Source organism: Lissotriton vulgaris, chromosome 6 (assembly GCF_964263255.1).
Source record: "Lissotriton vulgaris chromosome 6, aLisVul1.2, whole genome shotgun sequence".
Classification (NCBI taxonomy): domain Eukaryota; kingdom Metazoa; phylum Chordata; class Amphibia; order Caudata; family Salamandridae; genus Lissotriton; species Lissotriton vulgaris.
Window position 1 is genome coordinate 1,758,644,878 of NC_141694.1, and position 23,270 is coordinate 1,758,668,147.

The window sequence follows — 23,270 nt, forward strand, 5'->3', positions numbered from 1 at the left end:
CAAAATTCCTGGGAATTGTAGTTCTGGCATCCTACGTGTATTTTGAACAAAGCATCATCAGTGCTTGGACTACAAAGCTGATGGAATTTGTAGTTCAATTGTGGTGTTCGATCACTATGTGATTTAGTTAACCCAAAGAATGTCCAGTTTGCTGGAAGTGGTTTTTTTAAAAAAAAAAATTTAATTGAGAAGGGACAAAGGTGTAGACTGTAACTTTACAGCTCTGAGTCTTTATTAAACCTGTCCTTAGTGTGGTTTTTTTTGTCAGACCAATTTTTGATCCTTTATATTCTGACTGGAATCGGGATGGTGGCTGATGACCACCTGGCATTTTTAATGATTGAAAACAGTTGGCCCTGTGCTCTCGGTCTTAAGATTTATAGGGACATCAACGGGATATCTTCATTTAAACCTGTGATGTCCGTTTGAAGTTTGTACACCCACCTCTGTTCTCTGCGGTGTAGAAATGTGCTGAAATCAGTAACATGTTTGGGGATCATCGGCTGTTCAAGCACAGTCCATTGGAGGTCTGTTGGTGTATGATGTGCCTCCAAAAAGTGTTTAGTCATACGGGTTGCTTGTTTGTTACACCGTATTGAGCTCTTGTGCTCAGAGATCCTTATCTTTACCTTTCTCGTGGTCATCCCCACGTACTTTTTTCCACAGGGACAGTTTATTAGATAGATGAGGTTCGAACTGTTACAGTTCGTAAACCTCCGCTGTTCCCAGGGATGTTCTGTGCCAATATCAATTGTTGTGGATTTGCGGGTTTGAGGACACGCTGCACATTGTCCACAAGGATGGTGTCCGGTCACAGCTGGCAAGTACCATAGGGTGCCTGTGTTTTTCGGGATTTCAGTTTTGGGTCTTGTATGGACCAATTTGTCCCTAAGGCTGGGTCCTCGTTTAAAGGCAAAAAGGGGGACCGGTATTGTGTCATTCCCCGTGTTCAAGATGCCCCAGTGTTTTTTAATGACGCTAGTTATTTGATTGGACATTGTGCCAAATGTTGTTACACACGTCATTCTTTCTGTTTTGCCTTTTGGTGTTGAATTCTCAAGGAGGCTCGCTCGATTGTTATTTTGTGCTCTTTTTTTGGAGCGATTTATTAATTGTTTGGGGTAGTCTTTCTCGAGGAGGTCTTTTCTTAAATTGTTAGCATGGTTTTCGAAAGAACCTTTGTCTGAGCAGTTTCTATGTATGCGAAGAAACTGCCCATATGGCAGATTGTCTCGAAGGGCCTTTGGGTGACAGCTATGGTAGTTCAAAAGGGAATTGCGAGCCATGGGTTTTTGATACAGTTCGGACTTCAAACCCTCCGCAGTGCCTATTAACATCAGATCCAGAAATGCCAGTCTTTCTTTGTCAAATTCCATGGTGAATTTCAAGAACTGGTTTCTGAGGTTCAGCCACTCATGAAACTCTTTTAATTCGGTTTCTGTGCCTCGCCACACCACCAAAATATCATCTATGTAGCGTTTCCACGCACGCAGACACTGAAGATAGGGGTTGGTGTCTACGAGAATGTGCTGTTGCTCAAAATGGTGCACATACAGATTAGCGAGACTCGGGGCAAAAACGCTGCCCATGCTGGTCCCGCTAATCTGTAAATACAAGGAGTCTTCGAAAGCGAAGAAGTTCTCCGTCATGGCCACGGTAGCGAGGTTCATGATGAGTCTAACAGGGGTGATGGAATTGAGTTCTCGAGACAATAACAGATCTTCTATTACTTGGAGTGTCTCAGTCTGCGGTATAGAGGTGTATAGGCTTTCCACATCAAATGACACCAATAGATCTGTTTCGATGTCATACTCCATCTCGGGCACCAGTCTTAATACATCTTTGGTATCTTTTAAATATGATGGCATCTCACGTACCATTGGCTGCAAAAATACGTCTACAAAGGTTGATAACGGTTCTAATATCGAACCTATCCCTGAAATTATGGGTCTGCCAGGAGGTGGACGTTGGGCTTTATGTATTTTAGGCAGCTGATAGAAGTATGGAATAACCGGGTGTGATACCTGCAGATATTGACCCTCTTTGGGGGTTAGCCAGCCTTCGGCTAATGCTTCTTCTACTATGTTAGCTATGATGTTGGTTAATCTAGCCGTGGGATCCTCCTTGAGTTTTTTGTAGGAACGCACATCATTAAGTTGGCGAAGGCACTCATTCCGATATGCATCTGCATCCAGAATGACCACTCCACCCCCCTTATCTGCTGGTTTAATTACAATAAGGGGGTTCTCAGTGAGTTCTTTAATTGCAAGTTTCTCCACTCTGGACAAATTTGACAACCGCAGCGGAACAAGTCTAGTGATCAATCTCAGCTCCCAACAACTCTCTGCAACCCAAGAGCAAGTGCTAAACAAAGGTCTGGGTTTTGTGGCAACAAACCACACGGATCCCTTTCAGGCCCAAATCGAACTTAGCAAACTTTTTCGTAAGATCAGGCTGCACTTTTTGTTTGCGAATAAAAATAGTGAGATTTCCCAAGAACCCACTATCAGCAATACCGGTTTGAAGAAACCCTCGTCTTTCAATCCTACAACGCTGGGCCAACCACCCAAGGTGTTAACGTTTGAGGGAGCGGTTAACCATGATGTCAAAGAACTCTTCTCTCACAAACAGAAGATTTTCTCTAATTTGTCCAGAGTGGAGAAACTTGCAATTAAAGAACTCACTGAGAACCCCCTTATTGTAATTAAACCAGCAGATAAGGGGGGTGGAGTGGTCATTCTGGATGCAGATGCATATCGGAATGAGTGCCTTCGCCAACTTAATGATGTGCGTTCCTACAAAAAACTCAAGGAGGATCCCACGGCTAGATTAACCAACATCATAGCTAACATAGTAGAAGAAGCATTAGCCGAAGGCTGGCTAACCCCCAAAGAGGGTCAATATCTGCAGGTATCACACCCGGTTATTCCATACTTCTATCAGCTGCCTAAAATACATAAAGCCCAACGTCCACCTCCTGGCAGACCCATAATTTCAGGGATAGGTTCGATATTAGAACCGTTATCAACCTTTGTAGACGTATTTTTGCAGCCAATGGTACGTGAGATGCCATCATATTTAAAAGATACCAAAGATGTATTAAGACTGGTGCCCGAGATGGAGTATGACATCGAAACAGATCTATTGGTGTCATTTGATGTGGAAAGCCTATACACCTCTATACCGCAGACTGAGACACTCCAAGTAATAGAAGATCTGTTATTGTCTCGAGAACTCAATTCCATCACCCCTGTTAGACTCATCATGAACCTCGCTACCGTGGCCATGACGGAGAACTTCTTCGCTTTCGAAGACTCCTTGTATTTACAGATTAGCGGGACCAGCATGGGCAGCGTTTTTGCCCCGAGTCTCGCTAATCTGTATGTGCACCATTTTGAGCAACAGCACATTCTCGTAGACACCAACCCCTATCTTCAGTGTCTGCGTGCGTGGAAACGCTACATAGATGATATTTTGGTGGTGTGGCGAGGCACAGAAACCGAATTAAAAGAGTTTCATGAGTGGCTGAACCTCAGAAACCAGTTCTTGAAATTCACCATGGAATTTGACAAAGAAAGACTGGCATTTCTGGATCTGATGTTAATAGGCACTGCGGAGGGTTTGAAGTCCGAACTGTATCAAAAACCCATGGCTCGCAATTCCCTTTTGAACTACCATAGTTGTCACCCAAAGGCCCTTCGAGACAATCTGCCATATGGGCAGTTTCTTCGCATACATAGAAACTGCTCAGACAAAGGTTCTTTCGAAAACCATGCTAACAATTTAAGAAAAGACCTCCTCGAGAAAGACTACCCCAAACAATTAATAAATCGCTCCAAAAAAAGAGCACAAAATAACAATCGAGCGAGCCTCCTTGAGAATTCAACACCAAAAGGCAAAACAGAAAGAATGACGTGTGTAACAACATTTGGCACAACGTCCAATCAAATAACTAGCGTCATTAAAAAACACTGGGGCATCTTGAACACGGGGAATGACACAATACCGGTCCCCCTTTTTGCCTTTAAACGAGGACCCAGCCTTAGGGACAAATTGGTCCATACAAGACCCAAAACTGAAATCCCGAAAAACACAGGCACCCTATGGGACTTGCCAGCTGTGACCGGACACCATCCTTGTGGACAATGTGCAGCGTGTCCTCAAACCCGCAAATCCACAACAATTGATATTGGCACAGAACATCCCTGGGAACAGCGGAGGTTTACGAACTGTAACAGTTCGAACCTCATCTATCTAATAAACTGTCCCTGTGGAAAAAAGTACGTGGGGATGACCACGAGAAAGGTAAAGATAAGGATCTCTGAGCACAAGAGCTCAATACGGTGTAACAAACAAGCAACCCGTATGACTAAACACTTTTTGGAGGCACATCATACACCAACAGACCTCCAATGGACTGTGCTTGAACAGCCGATGATCCCCAAACATGTTACTGATGTCAGCACATTTCTACACCGCAGAGAACAGAGGTGGGTGTACAAACTTCAAACGGACATCACGGGTTTAAATGAAGATATCCCGTGGATGTCCCTATAAATCTTAAGACCGAGAGCACAGGGCCAACTGTTTTCAATCATTAAAAATGCCAGGTGGTCATCAGCCACCATCCCGATTCCAGTCAGAATATAAAGGATCAAAAATTGGTCTGACAAAAAAAACCACACTAAGGACAGGTTTAATAAAGACTCAGAGCTGTAAAGTTACAGTCTACACCTTTGTCCCTTCTCAATTAAATTTTTTTTTTAAAAAAAACCACTTCCAGCAAACTGGACATTCTTTGGGTTAACTAAATCACATAGTGATCGAACACCACAATTGAACTACAAATTCCATCAGCTTTGTAGTCCAAGCACTGATGATGCTTTGTTCAAAATACACGTAGGATGCCAGAACTACAATTCCCAGGAATTATGTAGTCCTCGCGCTAAGTATAGAATCACACAGTGACAAAGAACGGAGCATGCGTGTTACCGCGTGGTTACGTTTAGCCAATCAGCGGACAGTCAACACCACCTTGCCGGTAGACGCGCCGGATGACGCGGAGCACACGTGCAGCACGCCGGACCAACCAGCATACAGATAAGTAGTCCGCTTCCTGTCCAGTCGGTACCTCCCACAAGTCAGCCTAGAGGAAGGCGAGGAGTACCGACGGACAGGTAAGCGCTATGGGGAGCAAGGGAGGAATCGTTTGTCTAGTCCAGTCTTCCCTGGGTGAAACCGCCTTTAGGCGATCGATTTCTGATGCGCGTTAACCAAAAACGAGGAGAAGACCAATGCCCTGGGGGCAGATTTTTAAAAAAAGCGCATATAGAGCGAATTGTTGTCTTTCGGTTTCTGTAGTGTCGGTAACAAAGACACAGAAGCCGGTTGCTTGGGCAAATAAAATCTATTCTTTGTGAACACTACATAAATAGTTCAACACAGAACACTGGCGCTAGTATGGCATTCCAGAAAACATATGGTATACCATGTCAGGGCGAGGTTGCTCTTTGCATATGTAGAGCTAGATGTCGTTCTGAGTCACGCCTTTTTAAGCAGCAAAGCAGCATTAAACGGGCAGCTTTAGACTTAACAGAGCAAACAGTGCTTAACCGAAATGTGAGTTTATTTCTACCTAACATCACCAAGTGGAAATTTTTAGGGTGGTATAAATACCAAAAGTAAATCACGTCACCTTGTGTAAAGTAATACCCAATAAAGGAGTGGATGGGGTGCCGGATGGAGTTCTGGTGATCTCTTCCTCTTTCATGTTTTCCTTTTTCTGTCTCACATCTAATAGAGCGGTGCTCCATTTGTACCTGAGCTGTTGCCGGGTGAGGTGGAGAACGCATTCCCCAGAACTTGGGTGAGTGAAACAACTAGATTCAAGCCCAGGATGTATGCACCTGGCCCATATATTTGATTGAAATTACAAATACTGACCATGAACTGTTTGGCATACAAATACTTCACGAGCATATCTCTGTGATTTGCAGCAACCTTTAAATAACTGTGTGTGTTTTTTCCTTAATGTGTGTTTGTCTATTGCCTATTTGTTTGGACCATATCCACTGGCGCTTGCAGGTGATATGATTCTTTTTTACACACTTATAACTATTGATAACAGCAGTTGCACTTTAACAATAAGAAGGTCCTGATGAAGCAGACTGGTATCTTTTGAACCAACTCACTGCAGAAACATGTCGACCTAGTTACCATCTGAGTAGTTATTTGTTACCACTACTTGCACTGTTTTTTAACCTTGGGTGTGGGTAGGACTCTATTAAATTCTACTTTCCACTCCTACAACCCAATATTAACTTTTCCACTTCTAGTTGCCACATTGAGCACTTTATGCACTGCTTTTTGTTAATTCTTTGTACCCCCCGATACCTACACTAAGTTCAAACCCACACACTTCACATTCCTTCAAACGCTGATTAGGTTACACTCTACCTAATCCCAAGTGGTTCTTTCCACTTCCTTCGGGTGAAGGATCCCAAGTGATGTAGGGCGGTACAGGACGGGTATCTGATGGGAACACTTTTTCACCAAGGATACTTGGGATTCAGGAATTGTGCCCCTTTTCCACACACAGTCACATAGTTTGCTGCACTCTTGCGTTGACCCATTGTTGCACATTGTTTGTTATGTCCATCTCTGGAAACCACACCTTTGCCCTGAGTCTACTTTTTGTTTTCACCATTCCCTGGTGGTCACGGGGAGCTAGTTCGATTGCTTGTTGGGTCAGACTTGTTGGCATTACGATTCTTGGTCCTCTGAGGAGGCATCCTTGACTGTCCACTGACAGTTCATCCTTTATCTTAAGGATGGTTTCCAGGGCACGCTTTGCTTCGGGTGTTCTCTGGTTTAGTGATGCTTGAAGGGTCCTCCAGTCGTTTTGTCGCATGGCGTTTATCACTAGCTGGAGAACTTCGTCACCGCGAGTCGCCTCTACGATCATGCCGATGCCCATGGGTAGTGGTCGTGACCACTCTAGGATTATTCTTATGTGCTCCTCTGTTTCTTCGGCATCTTTTTTTTCCTGGGTGGTTGCCGCTCTGGGATGCCTCGAGAGGTAGTCAGCCGGGTTGGTTGCACCGGGCTTAAACTCCAGTTTGTAATCGTACTCTTGAAGTTGAAGGATCCACTTCTTGATTCTGGGTGGCGGTTTGGATACTGATCCTCTGAATAGTGGAAGTAGAGGCTTATGATCGGTGGAGACAGTGAACGGATGTCCATAGACGTATACATGGAAGTGCCTGCAGGCCCAGTGGATTGCGATTAGCTCCCTCTCAATCTGAGAATAGCGTTGTTCGGTTTCGGTCAACGACCGGCTTGCGTAGGCTATGGGCACCCAGTCATCACCACCTTGGCTCTGTGTTAGCACCGCTCCTAATCCGTATGGGCTGGCGTCCACAGCTATATTGGTTGCTTTGGCAGGGTCGAAGTAGGATAGGGTCGTGTTAGCTGACAAAGCCGCCTTGGTGTTCTGAAACGCTATCTCCTGCTCTTCTCCCCACTGCCATGGCGTGGTGGACTTGGTGAGCTCCCGTAGTGGTCTGGTGAGATTGGACAGGTCTGGGGTGAACCGCCCGCAGAAATTCACCATCCCAAGGAAACTCCGAACCTCAGATGTGTTGGTCGGCGCTGGGGCTGCTTGCACGTCTCTCATCTTTTCAGGGTCAGGGGCCACTCCCTTGTCGGAGAAGGTGTATCCGAAGAAGCTGATTTTGTTCTGTAGGAATTGACATTTTTCCCGATGCAGCGTAAGGCCTGACTCCTTAATCCTTTGTAACACGCTTCTGAGCCTCTGGTGACGTTCCTCCACGGTGTTAGCATATATCAGCAAATCGTTGCTGACATTTAGGACTCCTGTGAGCCAGCTCAGGACCTCCCGAATCGTATTTTGGAAGACTTCTGCGGCACTTGATATTCCGAAGTTGAGTCGTCGATAGCGCCGGGGTCCTACATGAGTGGAGAAAGTGGTGATGTATCGGGAGTCCGGGTGTAGGGGTAATTGATGGTACCCTGATCTTAGGTCCATTTTGGAGAACCACTTCGCTCCATTTAGCTCTCCTAGGATATCGTCTATTGTGGGTGTTAAGTGTCTCTCCCTCTTCACTGCTGCGTTGGGCAGGCGCATGTCGACACAGATGCGGACCTGCCCTGGCTGTTTGGGTTTTCGCGCTACCACAATCGGCGACACCCATGGGGTGGGCCCGCTGACCTTCTCGATTATGCCCTGTTTTTCGAGGGTCTCCAGTTCTTGTTCCACCTTTTTCCTTAGGTGGTATGCTATTCGTCGATGCCGGAGGGCTACAGGCTGAATGGACCGGTCGATGTGTAGAGATACTTCTTTTCCTCGGAGACATCCAATACTCTTGAAAGCGTCTTCAAATTCTTCAAGGATCGTGTCCAGTTCTTCTTCCAATACCGCCATAGCGAAGGATATCAGGTGGAGCTCTTCGGCTGTTTGGCCGCTGAGTAGCATCCCACTGCCTTCTTTGGTGACGTAGATGGTTGATGGTGTCTTCTTGTCTTGGTGCTGTATCTCCGTTTGGAAGCACCCAATTAGCGGTATTGGTGTCTTTTGTCCATATGCAAAGACTCTGATCTTGGCTGCTTTCAGCGTCGGCTTGTCTCGCAGCTGGTTATAGACGTTTGCCGCCATGAGTTCGATCGAAACCCCTGTGTCGATCGTTGCTCTCACCTCTTGGTGCTGTATCCTTATTCTGCACTTCGGGAGCCGCCGTTTTTTCCTCTGCTGCTGGTCTATGGCAAACACATAGTGGACTGGATAGCTTTTAGCGTCGTCATCCATGTCTTCACTCTCTGGGTCCTCCCTTACGGCATGGGCGGCTTCAGGCTTTTGCTTGGAGGATCTGCACACTGATGCGAAATGGTTCATGCGCCCGCATGATCCGCATTTTCTCCCGCGCGCTGGGCAGTCTTGTGCTCTGTGTGGCGCGCCCCCACAGTATCCGCATTCTTTTCGGCGTTCCGGTGGTCTTCCTCTCCCGAAGGGGCGTTGCTTTGGCCGCACAACATTGATTTGCTCGGCCACATTAACTTGCTCCGTCTTGATCGGTCTGTGGAGCGTTGCTTCCATATGCGACGCTCTCGCCTGGGATAACTCTTTAGAACGGCCTAGCTTTAAAATGTCCACTAATGGTTTGCCATCCTCTTTGAGGATCTTCACCCTCAGGTTGGAGGAGTAGCAGCCTTGAATGATCTGGCCGCGAATTTCTTCTTGCTCATCGCGGAAGCCGCATGTGCTCGCCAGTTCCTTCAGACGACCATGGAATGCGTCGAGGGATTCTTCCGCTTCCTGTCGCGCCTGCCTGAAAATGAAACGCTCGTAATCCTTACTGGCCATTGGCTCAAAATGGGCATTGAGCGCGTTGAGAAGCGTGACATAGGTATGAGGGGTGGCTTCCACCAGGGTCTTATAGATCCGATTAATGTCTTTCCCACCAAGATGTAGGAGAAGCGCCCTGCGCCTTTCTCTCGCCGTAACTGCTCCCTCAAAGTAAAACTGCAACCTCTCAGTCCAGTCCTTCCACCTTGGGGCTAGTGATGCCGGAGCTCTGTCGACGACGAACGGCTCGATGGGCGGAATGGTCGCCATGGTGGAGAGAGCTGGCCACCCGACGTTGTGGGCACGCAGGGGTGGCCAAATGCAGGCCAGGTGCGCCTCTCTGAGATGCTGTGGTCAGCCACCGACTGTGGGGCCTATGTGCTTGGCCTCAGGGGAATGCGCCCCCCGCTCCGATGGAGTTGCTGGGGATGATTAGGCCTAATACGCGTGGGGCTGCGCCAGTACCTTGGTCAATGAGTCTGGGCACCGTGAGGACTTCCTCCAGACACGAGCTTGCCGCTACGGGGTCCGCCTGCGAGGCTTCCTGGCACGCGCCGCCACTTCCACGTGGGGCAGACAGCCTCCTTCCGAGTTGCTGCGTGCGGGGCTCACCCAGGTCAGGAGCGGAGCAGGTCAAAGAGTGCTCTGAGGCACTGCATGGGCTCGTCTAGCCCTCGTCGCCATTGTCGGGCCCTGTTTGGTTGTTGCGCAGCGCCGTGGCCGCTGCGCGCAATAACGGGATCCAGGACACACTTTTTGGTCTGCGCGTGGTCCGGACTAACTCCGTGACCACGACTCCTTTATTTATACATCGCGCGGGCGTGACGTACCACGTCCGAGCTAGCGCACGGCTGCGTGCGCAACAACTAGACTGCAACTCTGCAGTCTCCAAACATTACAGCACCTTTGCATTCGAGCGTGAAAAAGGTTACGATTGTCTATTTCACGGATTAGCAGCATCTATTTGAGCTGTGTGGCACTTAGCACGCATACGTGAACACATGAATTCTGAATACAGGTGAATTCAACATAGTAATTTCTGTCCAGCATAATGTATTTTTATTACCAGTGTTCTTTTCTCGAATGCCTAATGCCGCTCTTAGTGGATAGCCATTATACCTTGCGGTCTCATTTCAATTTGGGGTTTGTCCTCGACAACCCTGTTATCCCCCGTATGAATCAGCGTCTGTCCTGGTCACCGAGAATCCAACGCAAACACCCCTCGTTGCCCACACACTTCATCCCGTTCCAACGTCATTACTTTATTTTCCTCCCTCCTAACTACCTCTTCCCTTGGGTGCCTCTTGCTGCTTATTCGGGGGCAACGCTTAAGGGATACTTCAGCTCTGGACTGCAGTGTGTCAGTATGCATGCCACATTGCATGCAGCTTGCTGTGTGGCAGCATGCAGAACCTGAAAATACTAGCAGCCTGCCCCAGCGTTGCCCGGGGCAGAAGGGGGCTGGGGGCAGCATTTCATGCTTGCGTGCACTCCCGCCCGGCCCCCGCCCGCCATGACATTTCCACTCCTCCCCGCGCTTCACTCAGCCGCACACGTTCCGCCTCCTCCCAACGCTCCCGCGCTTCACCTACCTCAGCCCGACTTCACCACTACTCGCTCCGCCTCCTCACATCAGCCCGACTTCACCGCTCCTCGTTCCCGACTTCACCGCTCCTCGTTCCGCCTCCTCCCATCAGCCCTGGCTTCACCGCTCCTCGTTCCGCCTCCTCCCATCGCTTCTCTGAGCCGCACACGTTCCGCTCCTCCCGGCGCTTCATGTATCTCAGCCCGACTTCACCGCTGCTGTCCGCCGCTCCTCCCCGCGCTAGATGATGTCAGCACGCACATCCACGTTGTTAGCGCACACGGCCGGCGCTACTTCTTAGGGACTACTTTTTTTATTGTTTATTTTTTAAATAACGTTTATTATTTTTTTTTCATAGCCTATGTCCATCTACAGGACCCCCCCTTTCCAACGCTGTATTGGGTGTTGTGATTGGTTGTGTACTTTTCGAGTTTACCTGGCTCAAAGGACGCAGTTCTCTCTTTATAATAGTAGTATAGATATATATATATATATATATATATATATATATTTTACCTACTGGCGGTCGCCAGTAGGTAGTTATAGTTAGGACCTAGTTTCCATAGGAAATCTGCAACATTCTATTGGCAATAACTTTGGCGCCGGTTGATGAATTTCCGCGAATTCCTCAAAGAAGATGGCCCGCTCCGCTCCTTCCTTGAAAGTTTCGGGAAGATTCGTCAAGCGAGGGCCGAGAAAAAAGGGGGGGTCCTAAAACGTGTTTTCCGCATGTTAATTTCCATAGGACGATAAGACACGGCTACAGCCCGAACCGCTGAACGGAATTACACCAAATTTGGGAAAATGGTAGGGTCTGGTACGCAGATCACGCTTTTGTTTAGACTGAGGCGCAAGAAAGCAGAAAAACAAACGTGTAGAACTCAAAAAGGGGGCAGGGTAGAAGCACCCTGACTCCCTAGGCCTTCTCAGGGGGTCCCACAAGGACCCCCAAGGCCAAAAATGTTTTTTTTTTAAAACCGGTATGTTTATTTAAAAATTACCCCCCAGGGGGACCAAATTGTGGGGGCATGGTGATAAAGAAGTGTGGGGGTGCCCAATCCCTCCCCCCACACTGTCCCGGGGACCGCCGCCCTCCGAGGCAAAGCAACGCAGCCCCCTGGCGCATACTGGAGGCTCCTGGTGGGCTAGTTGCCTCCCAGGGACCCCCAGTATGCAAGGGGAATTAGTTCCCCCTCTGCAAACACGCCCGGGGGCTGCGTTGCAGAGAAGTGTAAAAAGGGGCATAGCCTTGTTACACCTCTCTGCAATGCAGCGCCCTGGCGCATACTGGAGGTTCCAGGTGGGCTAGTTGGCCCCCAGGGACCCCCAGTATGCAAGGGGAATTTGTTCTCCCTCTGCAAACGCGCCCGGGGGCTGCATTGCAGAGAGGTGTAAAAAAGGGTGAGGCCTCATTACACCTCTCTGCAATGCAGCCCCCTGGCGCATACTGGAGGTACCAGGTGGGCTAGTTGGCCCCCAGGGTCCCCCAGTATACAAGGGGAATTAGTTCCCCCTCTGCAAACACGCCCGTGGACTGCGCTGCAGAGAGGTGTAAAAAAGGGTGTGGCCTCATTACACCTCTCTCCAATGCAGCCCCCTGGGGAATACTGGAGGTTCCTGGTGGGCTAGTTGGCCCCCAGGGACCCCCAGTGTGCAAGGGGAATTAGTTCTCCCTCTGCAAACGCGTCAGGGGGCTGCGTTGCAGAGAGGTGTAAAAACATTTTTTTTTCATTTTATATTAAAAATATGTAATGTAATTTAAAAAATAATATATCTAAAAATAAAAAAATTATAATAATGTAGTAAATAGTATTAAAAATATAACAAATATTACATTAAAAAATTTTCATTTACAAAACCATTGAAATTCACAGAAAAAACCATAGGTTTCAGCCACGTTTTAGTTAGGAATTACCATTTAGAAAACCTTTGAAATTACCTTAAAAAACCATAGGTTACTGCCACGTTATAGTTAGGAATTAGCATTTAAAAAACCTTGCAAATTCACTGAAAAAACCATAGGTTTCACACACGTTATAGTTGGGAATTAACATTTTAAAAAACCTTTGAAATTCACTGAAAAAACCATAGGTTTCACACCAGTTATAGTTAGCTGGCCATTTTACTCATACAAAACCTATGAAATTCCCCTGTTATAGTTAGTTCAGCTAACTATAACTCGCGCGCCCGCAATGCACTGCTAATGACGTCACATATTACATCACTCATGACATGGTCAGTGACATCACTGATCACATCACTGATGACATCTCAAATGACATCACTGATGACATCACTGATGACATCATCCTTGTGGAAGACCTCCTCTCCTTTGATACACACGATCAAAAATAGAAAGTAGCATTTAAAAAAAATTGAGATACCAATTCCAGTTAGAACAACCTATTCAGTATTTCAAAAATCTACATACATATCCAGTCATTCACTAACAGTTCTATATAGGCACTCATGCATGTACTCACTCATCACATGTACTCATACACCTATACATCTTATTACACACCGACACTCATCTATAGAGTTACTCACACATGCAAATAAACTATCAAACATCCATTTAATTGCATATACAGCTATACACCCACCACTACAGTAATTTCTACAGAATCGTACACATGCTTACTCTCTAAAACAATCACTTATAGAAACACATACTTATTTATACAGGAACTCTTACAATCTCTCACTCTCACATATACTCATTTATATACATCAATACTCACCTATACTAGTTTAAAACATATGTAGTTACTCATAAAGATACTTTTGAGACAGTCATTCACTCACTAACACACTCACTAACACACCCATACACACACTCATCCACCCATAAAGTCCTGCACACATGCTGTCTTCAAAACACATACGAACAGTGAGTCAGTCATTCATGCATCTGTGCGCTAAGTAATACTCCCCAACGAACCATACAGACACTAATTCTGATACTTAAAAAAACAACTAATAAACCATATACACACTCATGTAGCTACTCACCACCCCATGCAGCCACATATATACAAAGTGAGACACTGATACAGATATTTAAATACTTAAAGATTACTCGCTAATACACCTATTCACTATGATATACTTAATAAGTCTGTTATACAATCAATTTTACAAAAAAAACATCCATTTAGAGACTTACTTACCCATTCAATCTTCCATCGACCTTTAGATATACATATATAAAAAATATGTATTTATTTTTCAGAATGAGACACATTCACTGGATGATGTCATCAGTGATGTCATTTGAGATGTCATCAGTGATGTCATGAGTGATGTCACTGACCATGTCAAGAGTGATGTAATATGTGACGTCATCAGCAGTGCATTGCGGGCGCGCAAGTTATAGTTAGCTGAACTAACTATAACAGGGGAATTTCATAGGTTTTGTATGAGTAAAATGACCAGCTAACTATAACTGGTGTGAAACCTATAGTTTTTTCAGTGAATGAATATATATATATATATATATATATATATATATATATATATATATATATATATATATATATATATATATATATAATTCGAAAAGGTTGCCCTTGAGATAGAACCCACACGCAAATCTTCTTAATCATTTTTATTGGACTCCGCCTGCTGGTAAACTGCACCGTGATTACCACTTCATACAAAGTTCTTAAGCACAATCTCCAGACGCGTTTCAAGGACCCCACTCCTCTTTCTCAATGGTGGTGTGCTGACTGCTGCTAGTTCATTCAAACTTCATTGCACTATACTAATTAAAGTCCTGCCCTGTGTGGGCGTGGCTGCTGGCATCTTGGGACTTGTAGTGCAGGTGAGTGAATAGAACACCAGCAGGTAATTCACAAGTGTTGCCCCAGTGGGTGGAAGGGGTCTTCACAACTCAGCCTTTTACCTTGCTTTTCGACGAAGCCCTGGAATATTTGCATCCATTTCGTGCTTATTCTCCTTAGAACAGCACTGGTCTGCCTTCCAGGCAGGGGGATCCTCTCGTGACCGGACCAGCCACAAATATAAATTCGAATAGGTTGCCCTTGAGAGAGAACCCATACGCAAATCTTCTTAATCCTTTTTATTGGACTCCGCCTGCTGGTAAACTGCAGCGTGATTACCACTTCATACAAAGTTCTTAAGCACAATCTCCAGACGTGTTTCAAGGACCCCAGTCCTCTTTCTCAATGGTGGTGTGCTGACTGCTGCTAGTTCATTCAAACTTCATTGCACTATACTAATTAAAGTCCTGCCCTGTGTGGGCGTGGCTCCTGGCATCTTGGGACTTGTAGTGCAGGTGAGTGAATAGAACACCAGCAGGTAATTCACAAGAGGATCCCGCTGCCTGGAAGGCAGACCAGTGCTGTTCTAAGGAGAATAAGCACGAAATGGATGCAAATATTCCAGGGCTTCGTCTGCTGGTGTTCTATTCACTCACCTGCACTACAAAGTTACCTGATCTGTGGGCACAAGAGAAGCAGCAAGGAAGGTGCAGTCTGTAATGTGCAACCCGAAGGTATTCTACTTTGAAGATGCAACGAACTGCTACAATTACGTGGGTAACCACAATTACCAAAATGCAAAGCGACGTACACGCCCATAGGCGGAACTTCAAAAACATTGAAAAATGAGCACACGCTGTTCAGTAGCTGTTACGCCCTTCACAGTGCCTGCCCTGAAGAAAGGAACATATCCAGAAACGCGTCGGCATATTGGCACGAATGACTCTTTGCTCACACACTGCATTGTGAACTGCTGCTGCCTACGGATTAAATAAAGGTTAATATGAAATGTCGAGTGGGCGCTTCAAGCGTTTGAGCAACCTTGGATGGATGTTTAAGTGGCCCGCTCAAGGCCACGAAGCAGCCCCCCTGCGATGGTCGGGACCGGTGTGAGAAAATGTTAGCACCAAGAGGAACGGCGTTACCTGATCTGTGGGCACAAGAGAAGCAGCAAGGAAGGTGCAGTCTGTAATGTGCAACCCGAAGGTATTCTACTTTGAAGATGCAACGAACTGCTACAATTACGTGGGTAACCACAATTACCAAAATGCAAAGCGACGTACACGCCCATAGGCGGAACTTCAAAAACATTGAAAAATGAGCACACGCTGTTCAGTAGCTGTTACGCCCTTCACAGTGCCTGCCCTGAAGAAAGGAACATATCCAGAAACGCGTCGGCATATTGGCACGAATGACTCTTTGCTCACACACTGCATTGTGAACTGCTGCTGCCTACGGATTAAATAAAGGTTAATATGAAACGTCGAGTGGGCGCTTCAAGCGTTTGAGCAACCTTGGATGGATGTTTAAGTGGCCCGCTCAAGGCCACGAAGCAGCCCCCCTGCGATGGTCGGGACCGGTGTGAGAAAATGTTAGCACCAAGAGGAACGGCGTTACCTGATCTGTGGGCACAAGAGAAGCAGCAAGGAAGGTGCAGTCTGTAATGTGCAACCCGAAGGTATTCTACTTTGAAGATACAACGAACTGCTACAATTACGTGGGTAACCACAATTACCAAAATGCAAAGCGACGTACACGCCCATAGGCGGAACTTCAAAAACATTGAAAAATGAGCACACGCTGTTCAGTAGCTGTTACGCCCTTCACAGTGCCTGCCCTGAAGAAAGGAACATATCCAGAAACGCGTCGGCATATTGGCACGAATGACTCTTTGCTCACACACTGCATTGTGAACTGCTGCTGCCTACGGATTAAATAAAGGTTAATATGAAACGTCGAGTGGGCGCTTCAAGCGTTTGAGCAACCTTGGATGGATATATATATATATATACGTATACATACATACATGCACATTTTCGGACCCCCCCTTTTTCTAGGCCCATGCTTGATGAACCACCGCAAAACTTTCCAGACAGCAGCTGAAGTGGACTGTCAAACTATTTTTTAAAATTTCGCGAAGATTCATCAGATGGCGCCAAAGTTATTTGCGAAACAAAAAAAAAATCCTATGGAAACTAGGTCCAAACTATAAGTATCTACTGGCGACCACCATTAGGTAAAATATATATATATATATATATATATATATATATATATATATATATATATATATATATATATATATATATATATATATATATATATATATATATATATATATATATATATATATATATATATATAATTTTTTTTTTTATTAGGAAAAAAGGAATCCAGTGGTTGAATACGAAAGGATTCATCAAATGTCAACGGTGTAAAGTGTGCCAAATTGCTATCAACAAAAAAGAAGTAATGCTACCAAACAAAAAATGGTGGAAGATCAACCAACTGATTAATTGTTTGAGCACACACGTAGTATATGTGATTGAATGTCCGTGTGCGCTAAAATACATCAGCAGCACGAAGAATGAATTCAAAAAACGTATCCTGGAGCACATTAGAGCAACAGTGAACAAAGATAAAAGTAATGCTGTCGCAAAGAATATGGAGTTGGCTCATAACAGTGACTGGAAACTCCTAAAAACATATGCATTGGAATGTATTTTGCCACACGAAAGGGGCGGAGATCAGGAGAAACAACTAAGATGCAGAGAATCTAGACAAATTCTAAATTTTTGAACGATGAGCCCCTGGGGACTAAATCAAAGCGAGGAACTTTATGTACATTTGTAAATAATTAGACAGATGGACAACGGGGAAACAGCGGCCCTCATCCTCCTAGACCTCTCCGCGGCTTTCGACGCGGTCTGCCACCGCACCCTAGTGCAACGCCTCAGGAACGTCGGAATCCAGGAGAAGGCGCTGGAATGGATCATCTCCTTTCTCGACGGAAGAACTCAAAGAGTCCGCCTACCACCGTACAAGTCAGAGGCCACCAAAGTCAGCTGCGGCGTCCCTCAAGGTTCCTCACTGAGCCCGACTCTCTTCAACGTATACATGAGCCCCCTCGCGGCCATCGCACGCCAACACAACCTCAACATAATCTCCTACGCCGACGACACCCAGCTGATCCTATCCCTGACCAACGACCCCGCCGCCGCCAGAGCCAACCTGCACGAAGGGATGAGAGAGGTAGCCGAGTGGATGACGACGAGCCGCCTGAAGCTGAACTCAGACAAGACGGAAGTCCTCATCCTGGGCTCCTCGCCCTCCGCCTGGGATGACTCCTGGTGGCCCCCCGCCCTGGGCACCGCACCCAAACCGACGGACAACGCACGCAACCTGGGCTTCATCCTGGACTCCTCCCTCTCCATGACCAGGCAAGTCAACGCCGTCTCCTCGTCGTGTTTCAACATCCTGCGCATGCTTCGGAAGATCTTCTGGTGGATCCCCACGGAGACCAGGAAGACCGTCACCCAGGCCCTCGTCACCAGCCGACTGGACTACGGCAACGCACTCTACGCCGGAACCACCGCCAAGATCCAGAAGAGACTCCAGCGCATCCAGAACGCCGCAGCCAGACTCATCCTCGACATCCCACGACACAGCCACATCTCCGGACACCTAAGAGACCTGCACTGGCTCCCGGTCAACAAGAGAATCACCTTCCGCCTCCTTACCCACGCACACAAAGCTCTCCACGACCAAGGCCCGAGCTACCTCAACAACCGCATCAACTTCTACGCTCCCAAACGCCACCTCCGATCCGCCAGCCACGCCCTCGCCGCCGTCCCACGCATCCGCAGAGCCACCTCAGGAGGAAGGTCCTTCTCCTACCTGGCCGCCAAGACCTGGAACTCCCTCCCGGCCGACCTGCGCCTGACCCAAGACCACCTCTCCTTCAGGAAGAAGCTCAAGACCTGGCTGTTCGAGCAGTAGCGGCACCCCCCCCCCCCCCCCAAGCGCCTCGAGACCCTATGGGTAGGTAGTGCGCTCTATAAATGTCACTGATTGATTGGCTGATTTGTGTACCTGAATAACTTCTTTGCAATGAAAGCGAGAGACAATAGTAGGATTCCAAATAAGAAAAATTTGGCAGCATAAAAATATGGGTGGAACCATATGGTTTTCTGGGAACAATTGGAATATTCATGGACAGCGCGTTATTTCTGTATTATGACTTAATAGTGACGAACATAATACTTGGTGGATAGTAAATAGAGAGTGTGAAGGTTGTTTTTGGTTTTCGACAACAAACATCATAATTGGGTCATATCCTATACAACTGGGGGAATTACAAGAGTATGATTTTGGCCCACTAGAGGGCTCAAAGACAAGCTGTTATCCGAGTAGGTAAAATTGCTCACCAGAGAGCTTTATTTAAAAACAGCCTCCTAAACCCCTTTCGCCCACTAGAGGGCTTTGTGTTTTCCAATTCAATAGTTAATTGAAATATACGATAGACCGGATGTATTACCCAAAAACAGATTGAATTGTAACATCCCTTTGCACACAACTGCCACCCTATGAGATACAATGTTCAAGTGTTATATGTTTATGATAACGTATTCTTTTCGTTAAAAGCGTTGTTCCCAAAAACACACAGTTAATTTGAAAACTACATTTCCCATCCAACTTCCTGCCCTTGGACAGGAAGTGAGATCAGTAGCATTTGTTTGTGGCGGGTTTTTTCAAAATATAGGAGGAGTCTGTAACATTGTACCCTTACCGTGAACAAGCAACAGTAGGTTGCGAAACGCGTTGGTGTTGTGCATAAATGCTAAAATCTGACAAATAAACCTTGGAACTTGGGAAGTAAATCCTTTGTGAGTGCGGACTTTCTCTATCGGATGATGGATTTGTGGATTATTTAAAAGCGGGGCTCTGCTTTGTAGTCAGCACCGGTGGAAGAGCGCCATTGGACTACGAATTTTTGAGCCAAGGCTGTGAAATATATATATATATATATATATATATATATTACCTACTGGCTATCGCCAGTAGGTATATATAGTTAGAATTTTTTCTCTATGGGACTTTTGAAAATTCTATGTCTAATAACTTTGGCGTTTGTGGACGGAATCGGCTGAAATTTTCAGGAAAATGGCACATTTTGATTCTGAGCAGCCCCTGAAAATTTGGGGGGGTTTCGTCAAGGGGGGGCCGAGAAAAAAGGGGGGTCCCAAAACGCGTTTTTTGCATTGAGTTTTCCATAGGGCGGTTGGACTCACTTTTAGCTCGAACGGCTGAATGGATTTGCACGAAACTTGGCAAAATTGTAGGGACTGTTAGCCCGATGTGCCTTTGCTAGGTCTCAATATATGTGCTCCAGTAGTTTTTGAGAAATTAACGTTCAAACCAAGATATATATCTGTAACAGCGCTCTGGGCAGCGATCCGGTCCGCTTACTTTTCGCTTATCGGAACTTTGCGCGCAGAAAGCTGATTGGCTCTCCGGTGTCTGTCAACATTCTAAACAGTCCGGTGCGGCCGCCATCTTGTCTCTCGGTAGGATCGAGAGAGAAGAAAAGGTGAAAAACTAAGGGGGAATTTAATGAAAGGGGGCAAGGTATCCCCCTCTTCACCCCCTAGGAATGTTGTTGGGGTTATTAAAGGGTCCCGTGGGGAAAATAAAAAAAAAAATGATTTTTCACGGTAGAAGCGCTTCACGGGCCGCGAACTGGGCCGCAAACTGGTAGCGAAACGGGAATTCGCCATTTTGAGCTTCGTTAATTAAATTACTAGGTATAAGTGGGTGCGGGAGACGTATCCTAATCCCCTATGTTTCCTGAGGGTGGCTGAGGAGGCTGATATATGTTGATACATCTCTTCCAGCGGCTGTGCGTGAGCTTTTTTTTTTTTTTGCTGCGTGACAGTCCGGAGCGGCCGCCATCTTGTCTCTCGGTAGGATCGAGAGAGAAGAAAAGGTGAAAAACTAAGGGGGAATTTAATGAAAGGGGGCAAGGTATCCCCCTCTTCACCCCCTAGGAATGTTGTTGGGGTTATTAAAGGGTCCCGTGGGGAAAATAAAAAAAAAATGATTTTTCACGGTAGAAGCGCTTCACGGGCCGCGAACTGGGCCGCAAACTGGTAGCGAAACGGGAATTCGCCATTTTGAGCTTCGTTAATTAAATTACTAGGTATAAGTGGGTGCGGGAGACGTATCCTAATCCCCTATGTTTCCTGAGGGTGGCTGAGGAGGCTGATATATGTTGATACATCTCTTCCAGCGGCTGCGCCATCTTGCCTTTTTTTCGAATGCCACAATTTTGTCGTGCACGGCAGCCATTTTAGATGCCAGGCTGGTCCCAGGCTATCACCTAACCCTGCGGATGTAGTTTATGGCCCCAGCTGTAGAGAATTCAGACATGCCAATCCTCCTGATTCAGGCGTGTGACTACTGATTTCAGTGCTAGTCTCCCGCCTCCCGATTTCTGCAAGCAAAAACCCGGGGGCATATTACGAACAACTAGCGATAATGTTTGTCTCTAACTTGTTTAGAGACAAAAATTATCGCCGCACATCGGCGATTTTTATCGCAGATAAACCTTGCTATTATCGCAGAAAAGTCAGCGATATTCATGTATTATTGACCTAATGCTCTTAGCCATGTTATCCACCTCCCATTGGATAACATGGCTAAGAACTGCTCAGGGCAGGTGTTAGATTTTGGAGATATTCGCGCTTAGCGCGAATATCTCCAAAAGTTGGTAATAGAAGGTAGCGATGTTAGGGACTGTTTCCAGTCGCTAACATCTTGGCACGCCACTTTGCATGTCATTAGTGATAAATATCACTGACATGCAAAGCGGGGCCCAAGATGGTCGCTATCTCCTTTTAGCTGTCACTAACTGGTGTTAGCGACAGCTTGGTAATAGGGAGATAATTTTATCTCCGCTTTCATGGCTTTTAAAGCCAAAAAAGCGGAGATAAACCCCCTTGATAATATGCCCCACGATTCCTTGGGGGTTTCAGCCGACAGGGCTTGGTATTGTGTTACATGGTAATTTTTCCATGAAACGTCAGAGGGTCGATGCAGGGGTTCTAGAAGAGGTGATAAACCATTTAAGCCTCATGAACAAGCGCATGGTCTTTTAAAGATATGTGAAGTACTCGGGGCGGCGGTGTGTGTGTGCCCTCTTTCAGGAGCGGGCGGGGGGGCACTGCCAGCAACTTGCCAGGTCAGGTAGTGTTCAACACGTGCATCACCCTTTCTCTGCCTGCTATTGCGCTCCATGCTTCGGAAAGGTAAGAAAAAGAACGTGCATTTGAGTTTGAAATGTCCGATCCTGCAGCAGCACACTTCCAAAGCCCACACATGACAATAACCCGATTCAAGGCCCCATTCACCCGTTTTTCAAAAAATAGATAACACTCCAACAAATTAAGGTTATAAAACTTTATTAACTTTTAACGCTGAAGAACAGAACAAAAACTAAAAACATTTAAACATTTATTAACACAAAAAGCAACAATGGTTAGAAGCTGTCTTTTGTGCGAATAGTCCCAAGGCAGCACAACGTGCAGAGTTCTGGACGGCACCCAGGTGATGTCGCCTGGGTGCCGCACTGGTTTAGGGATCCTACAATGCTGCTCCGAAAATTGGCGTGGGGCGTCCCGGGTGGGGCGGGGGGAGGCCTCGTCAGTAGCGGTCTGTTGTGCGAATAGTCCCAAGGCAGCACAACGTGCAGAGTTCTGGACGGCACCCAGGTGATGTCGCCTGGGTGCCGCACTGGTTTAGGGATCCTACAATGCAGCACAGAAAAACAGCGTGGGGCGTCCCGGGTGATGCGGGGGGAGGCCTCGTCAGTAGCGGTCTGTGTCCAGTGTCACATGGCTGACACAACATGTACGACAGGCACCCAGGTGATGTCCAGTAAACTGCCGCACTGGTTTTGGTATCCTACAATGCTGCTCCGAAAATTGGCGTGCGGCGGCCCGGGGGGGGGGGGGGGGGGGGAGGCGGCGTGAACGGGCTTCCCCAGGTGGCGGCCATCTAGCTGAGTTGCGCTCGCTCTTGCGGCCACAGCGTCTCGCTCACCATGTTGTGGAGTTGCTCCCACTCTTGCAGTGCAGCGATAGGCGGCTGCCACATGGCTGTCAAAATGGCGGACGGCTCTTCGGTTTTGGGCCTGGTCCACTGAAATGGCCCTGGGACACCTTGGAACTCGGACGCTTGCCTGCTAGGGCTTGGGCTCCATTCTCGAAAAGCGTCCCCTCAGCCGTGAAGATTGTATAAAAGTCTTGGGGGCCCCCGACTCCCGCAGGCTTCCGGTGGGGAGCGGCTGCCATGATTGCTCGCGGAATGACCACGACGGAGCCACGAGATGGTGGTGCTCTCATGCTGACGCCAGCTTCAGTCTGAATGATCCAGAAACAAGGTGGGGCTTTCATCGTTTGGGAAAAAAAATGTTCTAAACCAATGAAAAGTGTTATTTTTAGGTCATATGACCAAGCCTTCCATCTTTAGGAAACCAAAA

The 23,270-nt window shown here is 46.8% G+C and overlaps 1 protein-coding gene across 1 annotated transcript in view; it reads right to left on the reverse strand.

Annotated features, from left to right (window-relative positions):
* Positions 1–23,270, reverse strand: part of MSRA (methionine sulfoxide reductase A) — a 1,022,917-nt gene that overhangs the window by 418,874 nt on the left and 580,773 nt on the right. The gene's annotated exons all lie outside the window — the stretch shown is intronic.